Here is a 10,099-nt window from a genome sequence, read left to right as displayed (position 1 = left end):
GGCTATTGGCCCAAGGAAATGTCTATCCTCGTCCATATCCCTCCCTTAGAGATTTCTATTGGTCCCCAGTTAAGCCATCCCCATTGTAACACCTCCCTGTATAAGAGGTTCCGTGGAGCTGCTCCAGGCTTGTCTCCTGGGAGTTGCTTCCGATAAACTTGGATTATCCCATGTGGCAAGCCTCCTTGCTACTTTTTATCCTCTCCGTCGTCTGGACTTCTGCCAGCCACTGGGCCTGGAGCTTCAGCTCCCCTGGGCAGAGCTGAACTCCTGAGGAGCAGCTTTAAAGCCGAGAGCTTCCAGCTACTCCCCGCTCCTGCCGCACACAGCAGGAGCTAGCCTGGGCAGTGGTCAGTGGTGGTCATTGCGACAGCTAGTTTTTCCAGACACTGTATTAACTATTATAACGTGAAGTGCAGCCTACAATTCTAGCTATATACTACTCACAAACGGATGAAGTTAAACTCTCATGCTAACGTTGTATAACATGCAGACTTGAGGACTCCTCAGGAACACAAATCTCTGGTCCAACAGAATGAGATTCCACAAGAAGATGACATTTCTAGAATAGCACCCACCTGCCACAACAGTGGCACCTGGGGTTGGACCCTCCCCTCCCACCTACAGACAGTGCAGGTTATTTACCTGTGTTTCTCAGCTACAAGATTTCTTAGGATTTTTTTTTTTTAATTTGACTTTTAAGAACACCAATCTGTCCATTTTCCTATTTTGCTACTATTCAGTTTCTAGATGCAAAAAGATACTAATTTCTTTTAACATAAATTCTAATGACAGCCCCTCTACTAATTACGTTTTGCAGTGTATTTCAGATACAGTATAAAAATGTGATATTCTGAACAGAAGTTCATTATCATCATTAATGTAACCAAAACACATTTAGAAATAATGATTTTGCATCTATAACAGTAATATTCTTGATATTCTGAAAATGCATCATTACTTACTAATCTGTTAGAGAAGTTATGAGGATTTAAAAAATAAAAGAGGAATTAATGAAGTCACAAAATTGCGTAAAGGGATGTTACAACTCCTTTGTAGACTCTGAATTTTCATCTATTTACCAAGTTGTTCTTCAGGGATTTTTGCATTGCTCAGCAACTTTGAAAATTTCCTGGAAAATTTTTCAGACATATATAAATGACTATGACATTAATGCATTTATAACATACAAACACATGTATGTTACAGAAGTCCAACAATTTTAGTCACGTTACATAGTCTGAATAAGATTTTTTGAGTTAACACAGTGGAATAATTAAGTTTATATAATTTACTAGATTTGTTGATATCATACTCCATAAATTACTGCTGTTGGGGGAAAAAATGAGAAAAAAGACATTTGCCATCATACTCCATAAATTACTGCTGTTGGGGGAAAAAAATGAGAAAAAAGACATTTGCCATGGGGAAAAATAAGCACATTCTGTTTCACTGGGTAACAAAGAAATGAGAACTGTAGAAATGGTGGAAGGGAGGTAGATTGAGGAGAGGGTGTGAGGTGAGGAATCATGGAAAAGATTGATTATATAACAGCATTACAGAAAATAAAAAAATCCTAAAATTGCCCTGGAATTCTTTTTCATTGTTGTTATTCAGCACAAGTTTATTAAAGGAAAACCACTCCTCCATTGTATTTTTTGTATGTAGTCCTCCAGCAAGTGCTAGTGAAGTCATATTGAAAACCAGAATACCTTAAGGAACTCATGGTGACCTATAGAGGAAAGTCATGTTTCACAAAGAATGATAACTGAAGCAATTTCAATAACATTTTCAGAAATGTCTATGTGTGACTGACTACGGTTACTCCAAGGAGACTATGGTATTTCAGTATGCATTAAAAGTCTGAGGGAATTACATTTCAGTCTTACTTATTTTAGCTAGAAGAAGGTTTTACCTATTACACACACAGAACTTCAGTTCAAGTCTTGCATTAGAGGCCATCTGTGGTGATCCATTTACCCGCTGATCCCATATTCGAATCCCATATTCCCCCTCCCACTTTCCTCTGCCCTTAGCCCTGGCCACTCCCTAGGGCCCTCCCTATTGGTTCTCCAACCCTGCCCATGTACCACCCCTGAGCCCCTGACAAAACCCTCCTGCGCCTGGATCATGAGGTCTCTCTGCCTCTGGGGACTGAGGGGACAAGATGTGATTAAAGTCCTCTCAAACCCTCATGGAGAAACCCTTCTCGCCTCCTTTGCCATCACTGGTTGTAGGGCTGACAGCTGCAAAAACCGCGGGGCCGTCTGAAATGGACTATGGGAGGACGACCATGGTCGCACTGCCCTAAGCTTACAGCCCCACTGAGCTCTCAGGAAAGCTGAAGCCTGCTAAACTAAACCAAGCGACTACAACAAATGGTGCACCAATGTGTGGCATCTGAGAAGAGATGCCCTGGAGAGCCTAGTCGCCTTTGGGAAGTCATTTCCCTGATGTGCAGCTTGCGTTTCAGCGAGAGGACTGGAGGGACAGCCAGTAGCCTCTTGAGAAGAGTAGCGCTCTTAAAAGATGTCGGCTGGCAGTGATGGACCATGCCAAGTGCCCTAAGTTGTTTCCCTGTTCTGGAAAGCCCTGAAGAGGAGCATGGTGGGCCTGGTACCTAGAGTGGGAGACTTTGTGCTGGTATGCCTCAGAAGGGAGCCGGGTATGGCCTGGTTCGGAAGGTTTCTTTGCTTTTTATTTTCATCCTTTGTCTCAGTTTGGGCGGAGGGTTGGGTGTGGGTTCTTGTCGAGGTGAAGGAGGTCACGCCTCATGTGAAGCCCCGGCAAGAAAAAACCCATCCCTAAAAAGAGAAGATGCAAGTTCAACGCCCCCAGTTTGGGAGTTAATTTTAGCAGTATGTGGGGGGTCCTTGTGTGCGAGATATAAAAAGAACTAACCTTTGTTTTGTTTTACTCCGTCATCTGGAAACAAAAACCTCCGGTTCTCTCCCTCTGACCCTCAGGAGAGATCAGAAAATGTTCTGACCCTTCTGTGTCCCCTCCCCTGTCCCCTTACCGAGTGAAGGCTGATCACCCCCACCCCGGAGCTCCCCCTAAACCCTTATCCTGACCTTCCAAAACTCCCGCCATGTCAAGTAGCAGCCAAGATGGCCGCAACCACGTGTTCAGGTCTGCCATGTTGCCTTCTCCTTGTACTCCTTTATTTTCCCATGTGCGCAAAAACCCTTGACCCCTCCTTAACCCCGCCCCCTGCGTCCATCATATGCTGTGTCAGCCCCCTTTCCTCCCCCCTGAAACGTGGAGTGCCTTTGTGCCGAGTCCCTGCTCCGCAGCGGTGCGTGTGCCCCCAGCCGCTCCTCCCTGTATCACCTGGTGTTCCATGGGGGCCCGGCCCGGCCCCGTCCCGTCCTGTCCCATCCCTGCCCGGAGCCACCCCCCACCGCCATCCCCCCTGCCAGGCGTCTCCGACTACGGTGCGACAGCAGCGCCTGCACTGGAAGTGAAAATAAATAAAAAGCAGTGATGGCTCAGAAAGTGGCTCCCCAGCCCCTGCCGGGTTGGCCCCGGGACTGGGCGGGGAGGGCCCGGCCCCAAGCAGTATCGGTGCGGGAGCGGTGGCTGTGCTGAGGAAAAGCCCCGGCCTTGGACCGGGGACTGTGCGACCCAGCCTGCCCTGAGGGTATCGAGAGCACCGCACGATGTAGAAACACAGTGCAGCACCCTCCTTCCCTGTGTGCCATGCCACCTGGACCAAAAGCAGCAAGTAGCAACCAAAAAGATGCCATCCCAGCAGCCCCAGCAGAAGAAGCTACAAAAGCAGCTGCTGTGTGAGAACTCAGCCAGCACCGATCTCCAAAGTCAACAACAACCAGTTGCCTTATCATTTCTAATTTAATTATTTTGCATTGTTTTACCATTTTTTCTGTTGTATAAATTAAGCCCTTCTCTTTTTAATTAATATGGAAAGGGGGAGATGTGGTGATCTGTTTACCCGCTGCCTTTCTGATCCTTTATCCCCCCTCCCGCTTTCCTCTGCCCTAGCCTTGGCCACTCCCTCGGGTCCTCCCTATTCTCCAACCCCAACTCCGCCCATGTACCACCCCCGCGATCTGACAAAACCGCCCTGCACCCAGTTCACGAGGTCTCTCTGCCTCTGGGGATTGAGGGGACAAGATGTGATTAAAGTCCTCTCAAACCCTCATGGAGAGACCCTTCTCGCCTCCTTTGCCATCACTGGTTGTAGGGCTGACAGCTGCCAGAGCAAAAACCGCGGGGCTGCCCGAAATGGACTACGGGAGGGTGACCATGGTCATACTGCCCTAAGCAGCTCTGCTGAGCTCTCAGGGAAGGCTGCAGCCTGCTAAACTAAATCTAGCGACCACAACAGCCATCTTGCAAAAAATGGGTGGTATTTTCAGAATTTATTTCAGACATGGTACAGGTAGCATATCACAAAGCCTTTATCCTTATTTTTATATCTTCCTTCTATTAATTTAACATTTAATTACATTGACTTAATGTTTGAAGCTAGTATTCATATAATAGATGTATTCACTGTGTTTTATAGATTTATGTTTATATATATGTGATTTTTATATTTTTAAACATGTCTTAATATTTAAATGTTTTAATAATTTTTCAGGACTGAATCTCAGGCTGCATTTTGCAGAATATTGTCAATAAGTGGGTTTCCTCTTTCTAGTTCCAAGGAAATGGGATACAGATGCAATGGGATACAAGAGAAGCTGCAAGCTTATTGCTGTTTACCAGTCAACTGTCACCAAAACCAGTTCAAACAAAGAAGAGGTGCAATAAGATGTAACAGCAAAAGTAATTTTTGGGGCAAGCATCCTAAAGGCTGGTACAATACAAACATCTCAGCCTTCGAGGACAAAACCTGAAATTGTGCTTTGCACACCTACTCAGCTGAGGCTCCAGACTACCAAATGAAGATGCTTTTCAGCTGTATGGGTGAGGCTAAATCCTGAAAAGATGTGGGCACATTGTGGCATTTGGTTTAATTCAGTTTGGAGTGAAAATACTGACAAGATGCAACTTTTGCAGAAAAAAACCCAAAACAGCTGTTTAATTTTACAGGTCTCAGTAATGCCATAAAACTAAATATCTACATTGTCTCATCATTCCTAAGAAGCTTTATGATATTTTGGGGGGAGGCAATGAACAATGACAGCAGAACCCTGACATTGCTGTGAAGAGCACTGTTTTGCAGGAGTCTAGCAAAGGGGGAGGAGCAGGGAGAGTAAGACAGAAATCAGGTAAGCAATTAGTATTTCCAAGTATCCAGCAGAAGGAAGAGAGTTGGGAACACAGCTTTTTCTTAGGATTCACTCACTAGGATGTTGAAATAAGGGTATCATCTTCTTTAAATTCACTTCCTTGAACATTAAGGGGTCTGGAAATCGTGATGGATTTATCTGGTGGTTGGGGTTTTTTTTCCTTTTTTCACCAACTAGAGAGTGAGGCTGAAGCAGTTGCTGTGGAGAAACAGAAATAGTAAGTTGAACTCTAATTAAAGCATTCAGATTGGAGGGTTGGGATTCAGGCAACAAATCGTTTTTGAGACAATTGCTCTGTCACATAGCGTTACTGAATAATTACACTTCTGTTACCATGCTTCATGCCTGAGCCACTTATTCCTAGAAGCCAGGTGTAGTACATATTATGCAGTTATTGTAAAAGAATAATAACAATTATGCAAGTTAGCTTGAGCCCACTGAGGGTGCAGGAGTGGTGTAAAAATGGCAGGGGAGGTAGGATAATTCTGGTTTTTTCTGCAGCTGCACTGCAGCACTGCAGTGTAAAGGTGAGAAGCAGTTTCTTGTACGTACTACAGACACTTGGTAGAATAACAGCTGTTATAGAATTAATTTATTTTTATAATGCAATGTAAAAAAAGTCTGTCATTAACACAGCAGTGGTGAGGTTATTACAGTCAAACATGGCAACCTTCCTTTTACTTAAAAATTTACTTCTGTGCTATCAATTGGGCGGCCATTAACAATTGTTTGCTTTTAAATTTATTTTTTTTAAGCAGTAATCAGGTGTGTTGAAGAGGTGTGAAGTTTCATTTTACTTCATTCTTTTCTTTAGTCCTGTGCTGCAACAAACTATCTTTGTTAATCTCACTACAAAAAAAAAAAAAATCTTCTTTATTCCCATGCAGCACATTATAAATTAAAATAGCCTATTAGAATCCTTACTTACTTGTTGACATAGGTAAATTCAGTTGAGAACTCACGTAAATGGACCGTAAGATGGGCAGTACTAACACAGTAATGAATTCCACTCCCAGTCTTTCGTGTCCTTATAGAGATTGAAAGGAAGATAGTATAAATATCAAGGCTGTAAAATCATATGTGAAAAGAAGACTAATATTTAGTTAAGTAACCCAAAAGAATGATCTAATTAAAGAGTGACTGTGGTGTGCATAATGTGTACCAAAACCACAAAAAATGCTACCTGGTCACAGGTAAGATAAAAATGTTTTATATTTGACCTTGGAATTAAAAAATACTGTGGCTCTTCCTTGAATTTTGGCCTCATGCAATGGAAAGTTATCATGTCATTTCCCCTCTGCTGCCCCGCAGTAATAAAATCATTTCTCTTTAGGGTAAGCAGCTGATTTAGGGAAACTCATGTGAAAAGAGCTGTGTTGCAAATCGGGTTTGTCAGCTAGTAGCAGACAAGTAACTATTATTAGCTGTTACAGCAGGCAAGATATAAATGTCATTTTTTTTCTGAAAGGTGAAGTTAAACTTTTCAGTTTCACAAGAGAAGATTTCTGTCACAGTTTTAAACAGTGCTATATGTGGAAGCTAGCCCTCTACCATCTGTCATAGCAAGTGATATTTTGGGGCCACATTGTAACCCAGATGATGACTAGCTCACAACCTTGACCAAAATACTTTCTGTGAATGAATTACGTATTCACTTAGGGTCTAAATTCAGCTTACTGACTTGTAGGTTGGCACCTCTGGAAGAGCTCTAAGGGGCTTAGGAAAGACAGGAACATACTGAATAATGTAGAACATTTTGCATGGGGATTAATGGAACCTAAACCTGAACATGCTGGTAGTTACCTACCATTCTTGTTACCTAAAAAAATCAAAAGGGGACAATATTCTCTCCAGTATTAGCCCACCTTGATGCACAAAGAGGTGGTGTAATTTTTCTGAACTGGTGCAAATTGTTAAACATATTCATCCTTTCAGTGCTGAAAATCCCAACTTTTGACACAAAGTTAATTTTTAAAAGCCAATTTTGATGGTTCTGACTTGTGAGGCTTTACAAATATGAAGACTGAAGATTATTGTTCTGAATCTTATGTTATATGTATGATTTTGCCAAAATGTATCACTGCTACAAGTTCAATATAAAGCTTTGATATCCTGGGTTACTGTGGAAAGGTGGAGGAGACAAAGCAGTTTTTCCTGAAGACTGGGGAAACAGTTTGCTGCAGTTTAAAAAGCATCACATAGAATTCAAGAAGGGACTAAAAACATGCCAGGCCATATCTGAGGCAAAGTGGGGAAGGCTGGCAACACAGACTAGAGAGACAGATGATTTCTTTTTGCCTGTACTATGTGCTGCTGATGTGCAATAACTGCAGAGCGATTGCTTTGTGATACACAATTCTATGGTGTCTTTTTTCACCCTTAAATAAATAGCACTAAATTTTCTGAAAGATGGTTGATCACAGATAAACTCTGCAGTGCTCATAGGAGAGCAATAGGGCAACTACCAACTCTGTATTAGGTATCCTAAGATCTGGTGGAAGGATAAGGGGACCGTGACTGTAAATTCAAGTGTGGAGGCTGAGGACTCTGCTTCCTCACCTGAACAAAACTCAGATTTGCACTTCTGAGACCTTAGCAGAATACCTTAAAGGATCTTGTGAGGGTCAAAGCCCTAGTAAATGAGCATCACAGGAGCTATGAAGGTGTCTAAAATGATTAAAAGTCTATTCCATTTTAAAAAGACTCTATTGACCATTAAATCTTGAAACAAGAATTCCAGATTTCAAAACAGGTGCACCATACTCCTTTTGTATCTTATGAATGATACTGATTTAGGAACACACAGCAGTAAAAAAAAATATTTAAAATGTGAAGTTATATTCTTCAGTGCTTACATACCAAAGTATATTTTCACCTTCTTTAAGCTTATTTCACGGTTATTTCAACAGCACAGCTGAAAATAACTGAATCTTGACGCTATAATCTCACTCTAAAAAAATACCATATTTCACCTGTGCAAAAGTGAGGGAAGAAAATTTGAAAAAAACCTATCCACTATTTCAAAACCAGCTGTTGCCAAGCGACTCTGCTGAGGATGATGGGATTTCTCTGACATACAGGCCAAAGAGATCTGGTTAGTTGTGGGCACAAGGGACACCTCTCCATGCCCCCACAGTACCATTAGATAAAGTTCTGGACTCCAAAAGCACTTTTTGGTGGTCCAGTGGAGGCTTTTTGTTTTATTTTTCATAAGTTATTCTTTGCTGTGGTCCATTCTTTGTGGGATTTTATTTTCCATGCGATTCTGGTGGCTACACAACAATCCTACAGACTCATTTAAATTATGTTCATTCCTCTATGGTTCTATACTGTAGTTGTTTTGGAGCATGTAACCAAACCCTTCCCAAAACTGCAGCTGAGCCAAAATGATTAAATATTTTAGACTGTAGCCAAACAAGTTCAAATTCAGTCAGTTCTATTCCTAAAATAGTCCCAAACCCATGCCCCCAAAATTATCACATTACAGCAGCTGTCCTCCCACTATTCTACATCTTAGTATCTTCTTCACAATCCTGAAGAGTGTTCTCCTGTAAGTGAAGCTTATGAAATCCCACTGCTGGTTAGAAATCACAGCAAGCCCTGTGTGATGTCCTTGCTTCGCAACATCTTCTGAGCAGGTTCTCTGCCCAGGAACGTACCACTTCTCCATGAAAGTTTGTCAATATATTTTGGAGAGTTCTCTGGGAAAGACATGGGCAAAAGTGACTATTTTATGGCTTATTTATTATTTTAACAATATGCTCAAATTTAACTAGCATTTTTTTTTTACATAAGTGGGAGTGAGGGGGAGGATTTTGACAAGTCTTGAGATTATTCAACCCCTCCTCCTTTTTTTCCAAGCTACTGTAGAAATGGATGATTAAAATTTAGATTAGGCTTTTGTCTAAGAAAAAAAACCCTGCAAGCAGAAAAAAAACCCAAACACCAAAACATATGATGAATCTTTCTTCCTCTCAGCCAATTTAAAATAAAATTTTGATCCAAGACCACAACACATATATGAAGTTTTAGCTTGAATCTTTCCAAAGTTTGCCCACACTTTCAAACCATTCTGTTTGAAAATCCTGGCAAATCTGGGCCAGGCTTCTGCTCCCTTTAGGAAAGTGTGTTTAACTCTGTCTCTCTGTAGAAAACAGGATGTCTAAACAGTATTTTGTGTAACACAATTATGGTGAGCCTAAGTGTCACACCTAACAGAGGTGCTTCATTACTATTTTTTCCCAGATGTAAGGCATTATATTCATTTTTAGTGCTACTTTCAGGTTTTGTTTTTTTCCCTTCTCCTTCCAATCTTTCTTGCTTAATGATTAGTTGAGAATCAGTAACATTGTGGTAAGCCAGGAGGACTGGTAGTGAACTGACAGCTAAGGGTGTCCATACAGACATAAAGATAGCAATACATATCCATATAGAAATCTTCAGTTATGTATAAAAATATATAAAAATACTACTTATTGATAGTTAATATCAATGTAAAACAAGGGTGGGGGGAAGTGCCATCTTTTTCTTTTATAGTGTCTTGACTTAAATGAATAACTTTATGAGGAATATGCAGTAAAGAAATTATATCTCTTTTAAAGTAGTATAGTATTCTAGATACAGCCAAAATGCTCATTAGTGTATGTCCTGGGTTACAGTATATTCTATTACCATCCCCATCAGCTGTTGAAATCAGGTGGGGCAGTGTTTCCTTGCCTCCTGCCCCCAGACTATCTTTCTGTTAATTGCCCATCATTGTCCTGCCGCCTGACTCAGAGATAACTCCCTCCGGACTATCTTCTGTTAATGAGCCTAATCAACACTTGGCCTCATGACTC

The sequence above is a fragment of the Corvus brachyrhynchos genome, unplaced genomic scaffold (genome assembly GCF_000691975.1).
Source record: "Corvus brachyrhynchos isolate BGI_N302 unplaced genomic scaffold, ASM69197v1 scaffold14, whole genome shotgun sequence".
Classification (NCBI taxonomy): Eukaryota; Metazoa; Chordata; class Aves; order Passeriformes; family Corvidae; genus Corvus; species Corvus brachyrhynchos.
The sequence above is the reverse complement of the archived record's forward strand: the minus strand, read 5'-3'. Positions refer to the sequence as shown.